Raw genomic sequence first — 16,753 nt, 5'->3', positions numbered from 1 at the left:
TTTTATTTTCTGGGTTCAGTAAATTCACTTTTCATATCTTCCTCTTTTTGTCCATTTGTTTTGCAGTTTTGAATTTGGATTTGAGACTTTTTATCTCTACAGATGCTAGTTTAAGGATATTTTAAATTCTTGTGCTGTAGTTTTGTGCTGTAGTTTTCTTTAGTGCTATAGTTGGATGTTTTGGGAAGACTTTTCATCAACTAAAATTTGTTAAAAACTTTTTTTCTTATTTTTTGTAGAGACTAGGTCTCATTATACTGTCCAGGCTGGACTCAAACTCCTGGGCTCAAGTGATCCACCCACCTTGGCCTCTCAAAGGGTTGGGATTACAGCCGTGAGCCACTGTGTCCGGCCCAGTTGAAATGTTTTGACTATCGTTTTGTTTTCTAGCTAAAGTAACTTTATATAGATGTTGCCTGCCATCTTCTGTTCATCTTGAAGTATTTTATTTTCCCTAAACCAGATATAGTTGTGTACAGGCAAAAGCAAGGAATTTAGATAACTTAACTGGATTTTTTAGTCAATAGTACCTAATAAAGTTTTTTTTTGTTTGTTTTTAATTAATGACTCCTTTTTGGGTGGGAGAAATGATTATCTATTTTCTATCATGTTTCACCAAGATTCTTAATTTCTACTACCTCTTCTCTTTATCACCAAGGCTCCAGGTAGATGGTGATCCTTCCAAGGCACCCTCTTTCCTTTCCCCAGAAGCAGTACTTTCCCGAGACTGCCTCTTTGGTCTCATTTTCTTTCAAGTCTCTTATTTCGTCTAATGGATCTCACACCTCTTCTCACTTCTCTATTCAGGGTGGGGCTTTCTCTTTCTCAGAATTACCTGTATTCCACTATCCCCTAGGTCCCACAACCTCTCCTCATTTTTAGTCTCCACCTCACTCGCCACTTCTCCATGGATTCTGCTAGACTGCAGTGTTGATTTCCCTGCATGCCCACAGACATTTTGCTAGCTATTAATGTATGCTTACATATCAATAAATTTGTATGGCTTTTCTCTTGTTAATCTACTGTTAGTTTAGTTCAGCCAACTCAGTTATCAAACCTTCAAAAGGGAAATTTAAGCCTCCCTGCAAATTGCTGGTTATTATTTAATATTATTATTACTTTGACACAGGGTCTCACTCTGTTGCCCATGCTGGAGTGCAGTGGTGCAATCACAGCTCACTGTAGCCCTGACCTCCTGGGCTCAAGAGATCCTCCGACCTCTCAGCCTGCTAAGTACCTGGGACTACAGGTGTGTGCCACTATGCCCAGCTATTTTTTTTTATTTTTTATTTTTTTTAAGAGATGAGGTCTCACCATTTTGCCCAGGCTGGTCTCAAACTTCTGGGCTCAAGCAATCTTCCTGCCTTGGCCCCGCAAAGTGCTGTGATTACAGGCATTAGCCACCATGCCCAGCTGGTATTATTTTTATTAGTGTTCTACCTTGCACTTCTGAGTATGTTTAAGCTTCTACCTGTCAGTTTCAAGGGCTATCTTTTTGCTCCCAGCTAATTCCTAAGAGGCAAACAACTTTATTCTACTTCTCATTCACCCTCCTCTTTTCCTCTCATTTTTTTTTGTGGGTTATTTCTACAATGTCAGACCATGTAATACTTACATACTATTTTATCATCATTATCCCCACTTTTTAATCTTGATGCTACACACAAAATATATTCAATTTGCTCATCACCAGATCTTATGTTGAAGATTTTCCAGTCATTTCTTGGTTGTCTGAAATCTGTTCTCTAGTATACCCTTCAGAAGGATTCATGGGAACAATTATAGCCATTTTCCTTGAACTATTTCATATTCATAAATGTTTGTCAATTCCCTGAATTCTTGAAGGGTAGTTTGGTGAGATAGGAATTATTTTATTTCTTTGAATAAATACTTTCTTAATATCTGACATAAAATGTTGCCACCAAAAATCCAATCTGATTTTCTTTGCAAGTGATCTGCTTTTTATTTCCCCCATCAATGTAAAAAGAGTTTATTTTTCAAAATTCAGCAATTTTACAGGACCACATCTCAACGTTAACTGTTGTGGGTTAATTTCTCCAGGTTTACAGGGTGGCTTTCAACATATGTTACATTTAAACCTACTTTAATGCTAAGCGTTCTTGAATTACAGTCCTAATAGCTGTTCTGGTCCATTGCTTTGGCTTACTTTATGTGTAAAATAAGTAACATAAAATTTACTGTTTTAAAGTATTCAATAAGTGGCATTAAGTATATTCAGTGTTACATAAACATCACCACAATCCTTTGGCTTACATTTGGGGAACTCCATTTATATTTATTCTGGCTCTCTTTGCCAGTCTTGTCACCTCTTGACTCCTTTTAAAAAATCTTTTTATTTTCTTCATTTTTCTATTTTTCTTATTGTACTTTCTGCGATGTATATGCTCTCTTGGTTTCTTTCTAATGTAATTACCATTTTAAACTGTCTCCTTTTTCTTAGTCTTTTATTGAATTTTGTCTGCTCTCATTGCACCTCCTTCTATGGTCTAGCCATTTCACTTTTTTTTTTTCCCCCCTGAAAACATGGAAGAGGGTGAATTTTATTTACTTTTTTATAATTTCAAGTTTTCTTTTAGATTTGGGGGTACACGTGCAGGTTTGTTACATGGGTATAGTGTGTAATGATGAAGTCTGGAGTATGACTGATCCTGTCATCCAGGTACTGGGCATTGTACTCAACAGTTAGTTTTTCAACCCTTATTGCATTCCTTCCCTGCATAGTATTCCATGGTTTATATGTAACCAATCCATCCCTGATGGACACACAGGTTGATTCCACATCTTTGCTATTGTGACTAGCACTATGATGAACATATGAGTGCATGTATCTTTTTGGTAGAACAATTTCTTTTGGATATACACCCAATAATGGGATTGCTGGTCAAATGGTAGTTCTGAGTTCTTTGAGAAACCTTCAAACTGATTTCCACAGTGGCTGAACTAATTTACAATGCCACCAACCGTGTGTAAGTGTTCGTTTTTCTCTGCAGCCTCGCCCACATATGTTGTTTTTTGACTTTTTAATAACAGCCATTCTGACTGGTGTGAGATGATGTCTCATTATGGTTTTGATTTGCATTTCTCTGGTGATTAGTGATGTGGAACTTTTTTTTTATCTGTTTATTGGCTACTTGTTCTTTTGAGAAGTATCTGTTGATGTCTTTTGACCACTTTTTAATGGGGTTTCTTTTTTTGCTTGTTAACTTCCTTATAGATTCTGGATATTAGACCTTTGTCAGATGCATAGTTTGCAAACATTTTCTTCTATTCTATAGGTTATCTGTTTGCTCTGTTAATAGTTTCTTTTACTGTGCAGAAGCTCTTTAGTTTAATTAGGTCCTACTTGTCAACTTTTGTTTTTGTTGCAATAGCTTTTGAGGACTTAGTCATAAATTCTTTCCCAAGGCTGATGCCCAGAATGTTTCCTAGATTTTTTTCCTAGGATTCTTACAGTTTGAGTTCTTACATTTAAATCTTTAATATATCTTGAATTGATTTTTGCATGTGGTGTAGGGTAGAAGTCCAGTTTTAGTCTTCCATGCATGGCTAGCCAGTTTTCCCAGCACCATTTATTGAATAGGAAGTTCTTTCTCCGTTGCTTCCTTTTGTCAATTTTGTAGACAATCAGATGGCTGTGGGTGTACAGCTCTATTTCTGGGTTCTCTATTCTGCTCCATTGGCCTATATGTCTGTTTTTGTACCAGTACCATGCTGTTTCGGTTACTGTAGCCTCAAAGTATAGTTTGAAACAATCTACACATTCAACAGCACTGAATGTGTAGATTGTTTTGGGCAGTATGGCGATTTTAATGATATTGATTCTTCCAATCTATGAACATGGAGAGTTTTTCCATTTCTTTGTGTCATCAATGATTTCTTTCAGCAGTGTCTTGTAGTTCTTGTAGAGTTCTTTCACCTCCTTGGTTAGAGGTATTCCTAGGCAGAGTGTGTGTGTGTGTGTGTGTGTGTGTGTGTGTGTGTGTATGGCTATCATAAACAGGATTGCATTCTTGATTTGGCTCTCAGCTCCAACATTATTGGTGTAGAAATGCTACCAATTTTTGCACAGAGTTTGTATCCTGAAACTTACTGAAGTTATCAGTTCCAAGAGCCTTTGGTGGAGTCTTTAGGGTTTTCCAGGTATACAATCAGATCATCAGCGAAGATAGTCTGACTTCTTTTCCTATGCAGATGCCTTTTGTTTCTCTTGCCTGATTGCTCTGGCTAGAACTTCCTACCTATCTCATGCCTGAGCTATTCTTATTTCTGATTTATGTGGTTCTTTCAAAGATTTCATCTTTTACTTAAATTCTCTTAGCTTATTCTGAAATATTTAGATTGTCATTTTCATCTGCTTTGTGGCCACATTTTTGGGGTATGTTTTCATAATCTCATGTAATGTTTTATGGCTTATTTTGATGATTTTCTTATAATAATTTAGTATATATATTCCATTTTCCCATATATTTATATAACTATATACTAAAAGGAGGTTCCAGGCTAGGTACAGTGGCTTATGCCTATAATGCTAGCACTTCGGGAAGCCAAGGCAGGAGGATCACTTGAGTCCAGGAGTTTGAGACCAGCCTGGGTAACATAGAGAGATGCCATGTCTACAAAAAATTAGCCAGGCATGGTGGCACGTATCTATAGTGTCAGCTACTCTTTAGGCTGAGGAGGGAGGTTCACTTGAGCCTGGCGGGTCAAGGCTATAGCAAGCTGTGATCATGCCACTGTATTCCAACCTGGGAAACATAGCAAGATCCCATCTCTAAAGAAAATAAAAAGGAGGTTCCTATGTTACTGTATGGACATGCTGGAGTTTAAAAAAAAAAATCTATTTCTTAGTGGAATCTGGTTGTTTCCAGTTTTGGCCAATTACAAATAAAATTGCTATAAATATTTGCAGAGCAGCCAATATAGGTTTTCATTTCACTTTTCATCACCGAAGCACAATCATCAAAGGGGAAATCAAAACCACAATGAGATACCCCTCCATACCTCATATAAAGGCTAAAAATTTTAACTGATAATGCCAAGTGCTGACAAGGATGAAAAACTACTGGAACTCTCTTATCTTGCTGGTAGATTTCAATCTAGAGTGGGCTTGCTAGATCATGTGATAAGGATACGTTTAATTTTATAACAAACTGTCAAATTGTCTTCTAGGTTGCTGTACTATTTGCAGTCTCACCAGCAAGACTAAGGTTTCTCCTTGTTTTGCATCCTTGCCAGGAAATGTATTGTTTGTTTTGACATTCTGAGTAACAGGTTGTGTACTAGTATCTCACTGTGGTTTTAATTTGCATTTTTCCAATGATGGTGGTTTTAATTTGCATTTTCCCAATGACTATTCTATACTTTTTTCATTTAACACAAAATGGTAACCACTTTCCTATGTCATTCAGTAGCCTATGCCACTACCCTTTGAAAATGTTCCTTTTAAAAGACTGAAAAATATAATGATGGGATGTGTCATAATTTATAAAACCATTCTTCTACCATGAGATATTTGTTATTTCCAATTTTTCACTAGTACAAAATTACACTGTGATTATAAAGCTTTGATTCTATCTCTACTTCCTTACAAGTTTCTTAGAAAAGGTCAAAAGGTATATGAACTTTTGTTTCTTGATGCATTTTGACAAACTGCTTTCTAAAAAAGTTATACAAGTGTAGTTTTGTACAGTGACTAAGGATTTCTATCTCCCTATATCATATACTATATTATTTTATAGAGGTTTAAGAAATAATTTCATTATTTCTTTAATTACAACTGTTTTTCATGCAAGCCATTTGTTCTTGTTATCATAAGCTTATTTATGTAGTTTGTTCATTTTCTATCAGGGTACTGGTGTTTTCATTTGTTGATTTGTAAGAGATGAGCACATTCTCCAAAGGTATAGATTACACTTTTCACATAAAGCCTAATAGGCCTACTCTGGCAGCTTCTCACTCCATTCTTTATTCAACTTGAAATATACTTCAAATGAGCAAACATTTATCAAATGTCAACTGCATACAAAACACTTTGTTAGACTCCAGAAGTCCTGCCTCCCAAGGAGTTATTTTGCTTCTCACATTATAAAATATGCATACATTAAGAATTTGAGTACAGCAAACCCTTGAACAACAATGGGGATGAGAGGTACACTCCCTACCCCATGCAGTCTCCTGCTCCCCCTATAACTAACAGCCTACTGTTGACTAGAAACCTTACTGATAACATAAAGAATCTATTAACACATTTTGCATTTTGCAAAATATAGAACATTTTCCCATCTGCAGGTGTAGCCACAGCTTCATGAATTTTCTTTCTTCTTCCTCTTTTTTTTTTTTTTTTTTTTACAACGATCCTTATGTTGGATTCATTTATCTTGAAATGGCAGGCAAAAGCAGCTTCAGACCTTAATCTACAGTACATATGAAGCACTTAAGCTGTTTCTTTTAATGTCATGACTTTTCTCTGCTTCCTGCAGGGACTTCCAGCATCACTAGAGGTACTTTGTATGGGTCCCATGGTGTTATTCAAGGTTTATGGTATTGCACTAACCATGAAAAATATGTGAGAACTGCAAGATCACTTTACACTGCCATGCACAATTTACTGGAGTGATGAGCTGCTCACATGGAGATGATCAGCATCGCAGGGCTTTTCAAGCAGATACTCACAGCACTTCACTTCACTACAATAGCAACCAGAGAGACCTACAAAATTATTGCGGTAGTACAGTAAGTACCACAGTCATTTACCATGACTGCAGTCATTTATGCAGTTATGGTTTAATACTGCATCCTTACACTTTACATTTCTCTCCACTACTAATGGTGCCAAGTACAACCTGCATTTGTGTAAGTTTTGGTAAATTTTAATTTTTTTATAAGAGATTTGTGTATATTTTATGGTAGTAAATAAAATACACCAATATCTACATATATTTTATGCATTCATGTCTTTTTCTTAATTTTTTCAATATTTCCAAGCTACGTGGCTCATGTGTGAGTTTTTTCAAACTGTCACAAATCTCCAAAAAAAATTTCCAACATATTTATTGAAAAAATGTTGTGTATAAGAGGACCCAAATAGGTAAAACCCATGCTGTTCAAGGGTCAACTGTACAGAGTAAAGAAAGATTGTGATTGAATGAAATCTGTCTATATTTCAAGGAGGCGGCCAGGTGCAGTGGCTCGTGCCTGTAATTCCAGCACGTTGGGAGACGGAGGTGGGAGGATCACTTGAGCCCAAGAGATCAAGACCAGCCCAACACAGGGAGACCCTGTCTCTACAAAAAAAAAAAAAAATTTTAATTGGCTGAGCATGGTGGCACATATCTGTGGTCCCAGCTACTAGGGAGGCTGAGGTGGGAAGATCGCTTGAGCCCAGGAAGTCAAAGCTGCAGTGAGCCAAGATCGCATCACTGCACTCCAACCTAAGTGACAGGGAGACTTTGCCTCAAAAACAAACAAACAAACAAAAAGGAGGAAGCTGTTGATCTAAGCACCAATTACTTTCGAAAGAATGTGGTCTGGACACAGTGGCTCATGCCTGTAATCCCAGCACTTTGGGAGATTGGGTGGATCACTTGAGGCCAGGAGTTCGAGACCAGCCTGGCCAACATGGTGAAACCCGTCTCTACTAAAAATACAAAGATTAGCCGGGCATGGTGGTGGGTGACTGTAACCCAGTTACTCAGGAGGCTGAGGCAGAAGAATTGCTTGAACCCAGGAGGCAGAGGGTGCAGTGAGCTGTGATCGCACCGTTGCACTCCAGCCTGGGCAACTGAGCGAGACCACGTTTCAAAAAAACAAAAAAAAAGTGATTTTTGGCTGCGGGAACCATTTCTACAGAGAGAAATGCAAAGTACAAAGTAGGCCTCAGGACTGCAAGTAACAATATAGGCCACAAGCACAGTATTTGAAAGGCACAAGTTACCCTCCTCTCTCCGCAATAGAACTGTCAGGAACCTGAAAGAACAATTAAAAGCTCATGAAATCCTAACAGCAGTAATATAACTGTTACTTAAAAATTTTCCTGTGACAATGTAAAAATGACCTTTAAAAAATTAAGGCAGTGAAATAAAATCCTACTCCTACTACCACTTGCAAATATTGTGTCCCCTACCATAACACATTTTACCCTTCAATTTAAGCATGTACTATATAACAGTAGGATGTGAAGCAGTCATCTTGGTCCTCAAGATACAGCTGCATTAAGAATGGCAAAGCAATATGCTAGGGGCGTGGGCCCCTGACAACTGTGTGTAGGAAAGCCACCTGATCAGCTCATATTTTTCCATTGGAAAAAATTGTATTAAGGCCACAATTATTTTTAAATTTCTCCATCACAGTAGCCAAACCTCTATCTTAAGTAACAGAAATTCCAAACTGAGGAGTGTGGGCTTTGTGAATAATACAATGTCATATAAAATGTTTGGTTTTTTAAATACAGAATGCTTTGCAATTTGCATGTAATCTTTGCAGAGGAGCCATGCTAATCTTCTCTGTATAGTTCCAATTTTAGTGTATGTGCTGCTAAGGGAGCACTAAGATTTTTTTTTTTTATTTCCTGGCTTCTAGAAATGAAAAAATGTTTTTTATTTTAAAACTTTTTTTTTTTTTTGAGACAGAGTCTAGTTCTGTGTGCAGTGGCACAATCATGGCTCCCTGCAGTCTCAACCTCCTGGGCTCAGGTGATCCTACCGCAGCCTCCCAAGAAGCTGGGACTGCAGGCACATGCCTCCATGCCTGGCTAACCTTTTGTATTTTTGGTAAAGACAGCATTTTACCACGGTGCCCAGCTGGTCTCTATCTCCGGGGCCCAAGCAATCCCCCAGCCTCGGCCTCCAAACTGCAAGGATTACGAGTGTGAGCCACCACGCCTGGCCTAAAATGTTTTTTTAAAAAAGAAAAATAGAAGCTAAATTAAGGCAGTGACCGTGAGAGTAGAAAGATGAAAAGGAAAGGCATTTTGGAGACTGAAGCTACCCAGCTGGACAAAAGAAAAAGGTAAGGATTTGAAGTTTTAAATCTTAACCACATAGAAGATGCCTGTACCTACTTTGGGAGGCCGAGGTGGGCAGATCACTTGAGGTCAGGAGTTCGAGACCAGCCTGGCCAACATGGTGAAACCCTGTCTACACTAAAAACACAAAAATTAGCTGAGTGTGGTGGCACACACCTGTGGTCCCAGCTACAGGCACAAGAATCACTTGAACCTGGGAGGCAGAGGTTGCAGTGAGCTGAGATCACACCACTGCATACTCTAGCATGGACAACAGAGCAAGACTCTGTCTCCAGAAAAAAAAAAAAAAAAGATTTTATGTGCCTTCAAGAAAACAATGGCAAATAGAGCATTATCACTTGAGGACTCACCTTAGTTATCTAAATTTTCTGCCTTTAAAATTTTTTTGTAAAGACCAAGGATTACGAACCTATCCTTAACATTATTTGTATGTTTAAACTGGATACAATAATACATTTAATCCAAATTGAAAGTCAAGTGTTCCAGGAAGCAGATTCAACAATTATTTTTCAATTAGGCTAAAAAAAAAAAGGTATATCCATACCTCCCAATTACTGCATTCTTTTACTGACTCATTGAACAATTATATTATCTAATATATGCAGTGAATGAGATACCAATATTTTAGCATTTGTATCTAAATGCTAAACAGCATTGTTATTTAGTACTGACCTCCTACTGTTATTGATGTTTCTTACCCAGGATCTTTCAGCTGATCTTGATAACTTTTCCTGACATGTACTTTAGCTACCAAATCAACACCACTTTATCGATACCTGAATTCTTGCAACTTAGGTTTTATAAGGTTCTTCAATAAAAAAAGGAATTAAAAATGTGTTTTATATTTATTTTGAGTTGGGATCTCACTCTATTGCCCAGGCTGAGTGCAGTGGTTGGCTCCCTGCAGCTTCAAACTCTCATCTCTGCCTCCTCAGTAGCTAGGACAACAGGCACATGACATCATACCCAGCTATTTTTTGGCTTTTATTGTAGACATGGGTCTCGCTGTTCCCCAGGCTGGTCTCGAACCCCTGGCCTTAAGGAATCCTCCCTCCTTAGCCTCCTAAAGCACTGGGATTACAGGCGTTAAGCCATGGAGCCCTGCCCAAAATGAATTTTTAATTCATCAGTTAGGCCCAGTGCAGTGGCTCACACCTGTAATCCCAGCACTTTGGGAGGCTGAGGCGGGCAGATCGCCTAAGGTCAGGAGTTCAAGACCAGCCTGGCCAACATGGTGAAACCCCATCTCTACTAAAAATACAAAAATTAGCTGGGCAGGGTGGCTGGTGTCTGTAGTCCCAGCTACTCAAGAGGTTGAAGCAGGAGAATCGCTTGAACCAGGGAGAGGTTGCAGTGAGCCAAGATTGCACCATTACACTTTGCACTCCAGCCTGGGCGACAAAAACAAACAAACAAACATCAATTATTTTGCTGTTTGTTTTGTTGCTTGGTATTCCTGATGGGAGATGTCTTTATCATGTATTGTTGATTCGGTTGTTCATCAGTTAATGCTGAATAACTGAAATCTAAGCTCAAGGCAATAATATATTGGCTTTCTTTTCATGCAAGTCAAACTGCTAAAATCTACCACAAAATATTAGCCTTTCATCAGCTTGCTCTTCAGATCCAATACATTTTCCCCTCAAATGAAAGACAATGCATGCCGTCCATTACAATGCTAAAAAAAAAAAAAAAAAAAAAAAAGGGAGGAAGGAAAACGAGGTTAAGTCCTGTCTTCTTCCTCCCACCCAGAAAGAGCTCAGAAATTAAGGTGCTTTCCCTAACAAAGCCTCCTCCTGCTCCATGAAGTGACCAAGCACGTCATGGCAGACCCAGAGATTTATAATACATCGTTATCGCGGAAATCAAGATTTGACAAAATTCTTCCTTCACGTCCCGTTTCCGCAAGACCACCACTTTCTAGCTTAAAATGAAGGAAAAAAAAAAAAAAAAAGACAGCTGTAGGAATGCTTGAATGCCCGCTAAAGAACAATCTTGCCCAAACGCAAAACTTGACCCCCACTATTACCAAAGGATGGTCTCAAAGAGTAACCCTCGCGAAGAGCAAACAGTTTAGCAGCCGCTCCCTCGAAAATGACGGAAGAGGAGGTCTCTTTTGAACCTGAGAATAGTAGTGAGGCACTCCCCTTCCATTACTAGCTTTGCTTCTTTCTCAATCAGGCAGTTCATCAGCTAGCCTCCTTTGTCAAAGGGGGTTGATGGCCAGAATCTTTGTGAGACAAAGATTACTAAAGAGCTCCCCGGAACCAAGGCGTGAATGTTAAGGCATCAAAGACACCGCCCAGCCCCCACAACGACCAACAAACCAAAACCTGGGATCCCTACTATTACCACCACCACAACCACCACCACCACCACTCCTCGCTCTCTCCAGCCAGGGATGAGACTCAGGCCCAGGAAGGAAACCCATCCTTTCCGCAAGTGAGAAGGCGCTGGGTCTCCTCCCTTAGGCCTCTCCTCTACCCCAGTGTTCTCTCTGGACCCCTCCACTACGGCGAGACGCTATATAAGTTTTCAACCCCCAAGAAGCCCAGTCCCAGCCACACACAAGATGGCAGCCCCACACCTACCGGAGGAAACAGCTGCGCCACCACTCCAGTGATGCCGGCCTCTCGACTACGAGTAACTCCATTGGCCCAGCGAGAGAGCGCGAGACAAGCCGAGAGCGCTAGCAGCCAATCGAGAGGCGGCGCGCTCGGGCGCCACTGCGGTGCCAGCGGTAAGCGCGCCGAGTCTCTGAGGCGTGAACCAGTAGGGAGTGCGACCAATCAATGGGCTCCAGGCTGGGTGGTGGGACGGCCGGCGTCCAACTCCTCCCATGTAGTGATCGCTTTAGGTGGGTCGGCCTGGTCCCCGGCGGAGGTTCCGCCGTGCCTTATCCCGGGTGGAGGCGAGGCGGGACTGTTATGGTTGAGATGAAGGCTAGTAAATGGTGAAGTACTTCCCGGCCAGAGGGCACCTGCGCTTGGGAGGTCTGGGCGGCTTGGCGTCAGAGGAGAGTCCCACCCGCGGAGGAACCCAGCCTCGCCAACGGAGCTGGCAGAGATCACTCCCCAGGTCAGGCGGGCAGCGTAGAAAACGCAGCGGAGCCAGGTGAAACCGAGGCACCGCGGTGGGTGACCCCCGACAGTTCCTCTAGCCGGGCGGTTCGGAGGACCTGACAACGCCGGGGAGCCCTCGGCCGCCCGAACAGGGGCTGGACCCTAGCCCTTGCAGCCTCCCTTCTCCTGGCACCCAAGTACAGTCCTGGCTGCAGAAGGGGCCGCGGGCGCACTGAATTCTCAACCTCCATTTCATTCAGCCTGTCTGTCTGTCTCAGGGTGCAGCCTTTATGAGGTGATTCCTAAGCTGCTGGGAACGTGAGGCTGTCAAAGGGGCGGCAGGAAATGGACAGCAGTATAAAACCCAGAAGCAGAACTTGAAGGTTTAACCACTAGCCCATTTCACAGGTAAGATTACACGAGCCCTTAAATACAGCAAGTTCAGTCATTCATCCAAGATAACTGAGTTCAGATTAGATAGTAACACTTCTAACTCGCTATCAGCCGCAGCCCAATAAGTAATTAAGTAAGGAAAGATATGTAACTAACTGTGCTCTTTGGCATGTGGAAAGCTGCAGTGAGCTCTGTAAATATTAACGCTTGAGGCCAAAGAGAGGAGTAACTTTGAAAAGGTCAAATGGAGTAACCAAAGCATAGGCTCTGAAACCATGCTGCTTGGTTCCTTATTTTGTGTCTGCCACTTATGGTATGACATGCCTTAGCTTCCTCATCAGCAAACGAGCTGCCAATGTAACCCACATGACTGTTAGGGGGATTAAATAAGAACACGTGAAATACTTAGAAGCATGACTAACCCGTGGTTCTGTCGTTTTATTTAAAACGTAAGGAGCCGATAGGAAATGGTCAGTGTGTTTTTAAGGCCTATTTTTAGAAACGAAGAGGGACCATACATTGAAGCAAAGCAGACTGGCTTAGTTATTATGCCAAAATGAAAAAGAAGGGGAAAAAAGTTTTTTAAGCCCATTTACTCTCTGAAATATTAACACCAGTTGTCTCTGGATGATGGGATGGTGTTTAAATTTTCTCTTTCATACTTTATCGTATTTTGCAGATTTTCTCCAGGAAACATGTTTCACTTTTGCACGTTCAGTTGTTTTCAAATTTTCAGGTGTGAACGCTGCTGAGAGCTGCTTAAAAACAAAGATACGGGCCGGCGCGGTTGCTCAGGCCTGTAATCCCCACACTTTGGGAGGTTGAGGCGGGCGGATCACCTCAGGTCAGGAGTTCAAGACCAGCCTGGCCAACATGGTGAAACCCCGTCTCTACTAAAAATACAAAAATTAGCCAGGCGTGTGGTGGCGGGCCCGTGTAATCCCAGCTACTCGGGAGGCTGAGGCAGGAGAATCGATTGAACCCGGGAGGCGGAGGCTGCATTGAGCTGAGATCACGTCACTGCACCCCAGCCTGGGTGACAGAGCGAGACTCCGTCTCAAAAAAAACAAAGCTATGGCCATGCACGGTGGCTCACATCTGTAATCCCATCACTTTGGGAGGCCGGCGGGGCAGATCGCTTGAGTCCAGAATTCAGGACCAACCTGGGCAATATAATGAGACCTCATGTCTAAAAAAAAAGTAAAATAAAACTATTACTGAATGTGCTTAAGTGGAAGTATAAATTGGTAGAACCTTTCTGGAAGAGAGTTTGACAATATGCTATAAAAAGCTTTAAAATGAACAATTCCTTTTTGAACATTTATATATACTTAATTTTTAAAAATTAAGTACACTTTTATTACAAAATTGATACCTTGTAGATAAAGAGCACAATCCAGATTTTGACCTTGAGTTTTTTCTTGCGTGTCAAGGTTATATTTATCTCGTAGAAACAGTTGAGTGGCTTCCCGTATTTTTCCTGCTTGGAAGTTCCTATATAATAAAAATTCTCTGTTCTTTGAAAGTTTTGTAGAAGGAATGTTCCCTCACTCCTCTCCCTCCCTACTCCTGCTGGAGACTTTGGTACAGAGCTGTCAAGTGTTTTTTAATACTTACACCTTTTAATACTGTTACATATTCTATATAGGTGAATATATACGTTTGTATTTTTTTAGTGGAAAAATACCATACTACATCATTCTGTAGCTTTATTTCTTGACATTGGTTTTGCAGTCTGTACATGTTATTTATAGGTCATTATGTTATTTGTGGATCGTTTCTTTTAGCTGCTGCATAGTGTATGACTCAATTGATCTGTTAATATAAAATATTTCTCTTTGTCTCTTTTACTGGTCTTTTTGTTAAATCCTATTTTGTTTGATGTGTGCTGTATAGCACATTTTATTGCCATTCTCTTGAGAACATTAGGTTTCCAGTTTTTTGCCATACAACAATGCTGCAAGGAAAATCTTTGTGTTTTCTTGTGCACATGTACTATTTGTTAAGGATATTATACGTAAAAGTGGAATTGCTTGGTTTTAAGCTGTGAGCATTTTTAGTTTTAATAGGTCTTGCTAAATTTCCTCCAAAATACCTGTACTAAATTACACGTTCCACAGATAGTTTATGAGAGTTAAGTTTGTCTACAGTTTCCTCCCACAAGAAGTATTTTCTGTTGGGTGCAGGGTTCTATACATTTTTTGGATTAAGCTTGTTAATTGTCATTTAAATCCTTTATACCCTGATTTTTTGCCCACTTTATCTGTCAGTTTCTTGATTTGTTACTTTCTTATCAAATTGTGGATATGTGCATTTTCCTTTTATTTAAATTTTGCTCTATATATTTCAGAGTGATGTTATTTGTACATAAAGGTTCATGAATATTAAATCTTACAGTGAATTGTTCTGTCAACATTGATTTTGAAAATATGATATTCAACTCTTATTTAATATGAATGTTTCTTCTTATAGTTGCAGATATGTCTTTTTCCAGTCTCTTCATTTTCAGCCTTGCTGTGACATTTTGTGTAACTTAAGTGGGTCTCTTATTTTAAAATATCATATCTAGGTTTTGCTTGCCATCCAATCTGAGAGTCTGTCCTTTAATAGGTAATTCACCTTTATTGTGATTACTGACATATTTTGACCTTATTCTTGTCATTATTTAATATGCTTCTCTTTGTATCTTTTATACCTTATTTTTCCACTTGTTTTTTGAGACACAGTCTTGCTCTGTCACCCAGGCTGGAGTACAGTGGCGTGATTTTGGCTCACTGCAACCTCCACCTCCCGGGTTCAAGCACTTTTCCTCCCTCAGCCTCCCAAGTAGCCCAGATTACAGGTGCGCATCACCACACCCTGCTAATTTTTGTATTTTTAGTAGAGATGGGATTTTGCCATGTTGGCCAGGCTGATCTCAAACTCTTGACCTCAGGTGACCTGCCCACCTCGGCCTCCCAAAGCACTGGAATCACTTTTATTTTTAACTGAGGTTAGCCCCAAGTTTTCTTTGTTCAGTTTTTTTTTTTAGTAGATTAACTTTACATTTCAACACAGTTCTTAAATTTATGTTTTCCTAACAAAGTGTACATTTAGTCAGTATCGATATGGCCCCTGTAAAAAGAATTTAGCATGCTTCTGCTTTGCTTTCTGTCATCTTGAAACAATCCCTTCCATCTCTCCTCCAAAAAAGAATATAGTCTCTCATTATATCTTTAAGAATTTTTGTTTTGTTATTAAATTCAGTTTATGTTTAACATTAATGTGTTTTACTCGTTTATTTGCTCACTATTGCTGCTTATACCTCAGTGCTTTCTTGTAGGTTCATTTTTCCTCATCAGATACTTATTTCTTTCACAGTCTCTGAGTGACTCTTTGAATGTCTGTAAATGTCTCTTTTTTCATCTTTAGTATGGAAAGATAGCTTGGCTGGATATAGAGTTCTGAGTTCATACTGACTTTTCTTTAACATTTTGCATCTGACATTTCTGATGAGAAATCTCATTACTAGTCTGATATACCTTCCTTTTAGATAGTCTACATTTTTCTGGAAACATCTAAGACTTTGTGGTTTTGATATTCTGAAGTTAGTCACAGTTTGTCTAGCGATGTGTATTAAGAATTTTATCCTGGTTGGTACTCAGTGGATTCAGTTTGCTTATGTGTTTTCCAGTTCTGAGAAATTCTTGGTCATTATTGCCTCCTCTCTCAGTTTTGTGCCTCCTCTTGTTTCTTTGCTCTGGGTTCTTGGTGAATTACTCAAATCAGTCTTCCAGCTTATTAACTGGCTCTTTATGTGAGTCTGTTCTGTCGTTCAGTCATCTATTGAGTTTATTTCAACAACTGTTTTTATATCCAAGATATCTAATTGACTTTTTTTCAAAATTGTATGTTATTTCGTGGATGAGATTTCCTTCTTTAGCTCAGTCTCTTTCATAGTGTAGCCTTCTTCAGATGTTTGAGGACTCTTAGTTGTGCATTCATCTCCTCTGAGAGGATTCCTGCCCATAGTTTTGCTGCTGTGATTGTGGTTGCCATCATCTCTATAGCTTCCCATCTGTTTCCTTTCCCCAGAAAGGCCTCACAGACTTGGCCCTTAGAGAGTTCCCTTTTTGTTTTCAGCATGGCTATATATATATTTTTTAAATCTCCTAATATTTCCATGGTTTGGTGTAGAAGTGGCGGAAGAATTTATTGTATCTTGGCTAACATCTTGAGAATTTAAATTGTTGATCTATTTTTGACCTGTTATTCT

At 39.7% G+C, this 16,753-nt stretch overlaps 2 protein-coding genes and 1 non-coding gene across 11 annotated transcripts in view; 1 reads left to right on the top strand and 2 right to left on the bottom strand.

Annotated features, from left to right (window-relative positions):
- Positions 1 to 11,706, bottom strand: part of LOC105490706 (calcium binding protein 39 like) — a 136,217-nt gene extending 124,511 nt beyond the window's left edge. For 4 of the 7 annotated variants that reach the window (XM_071081632.1, XM_011756582.3, XM_071081634.1 and 1 more), the window contains exon 1: positions 11,635 to 11,706. The gene's annotated coding sequence lies outside the window, so the exon portion shown is untranslated. Of the gene's footprint in view, positions 1 to 6,574; positions 6,704 to 11,634 lie in introns of those variants that run through there. The other 3 variants (XM_011756587.3, XM_071081635.1, XM_011756583.3) reach the window with 3 other exon arrangements.
- LOC112428195 (U6 spliceosomal RNA) lies at positions 8,461 to 8,565 on the bottom strand. The gene has a single exon (XR_003020143.1). It is a non-coding gene; the product is annotated as a U6 spliceosomal RNA (small nuclear RNA).
- A 78-nt stretch (positions 11,707 to 11,784) lies between the features above and the next one.
- Positions 11,785 to 16,753, top strand: part of LOC105490704 (SET domain bifurcated histone lysine methyltransferase 2) — a 54,390-nt gene continuing 49,421 nt past the window's right edge. For 2 of the 3 annotated variants that reach the window (XM_024795713.2, XM_011756580.3), the window contains exons 1-2: positions 11,907 to 12,121; positions 12,384 to 12,513. The gene's annotated coding sequence lies outside the window, so the exon portion shown is untranslated. The other variant, XM_024795712.2, reaches the window with a different exon arrangement.

This window comes from Macaca nemestrina, chromosome 16 (assembly GCF_043159975.1).
Source record: "Macaca nemestrina isolate mMacNem1 chromosome 16, mMacNem.hap1, whole genome shotgun sequence".
NCBI lineage: Eukaryota > Metazoa > Chordata > Mammalia > Primates > Cercopithecidae > Macaca > Macaca nemestrina.
Note: the sequence above shows the minus strand (reverse complement) of the source record. Positions and strands in the feature narration are given on the sequence as shown.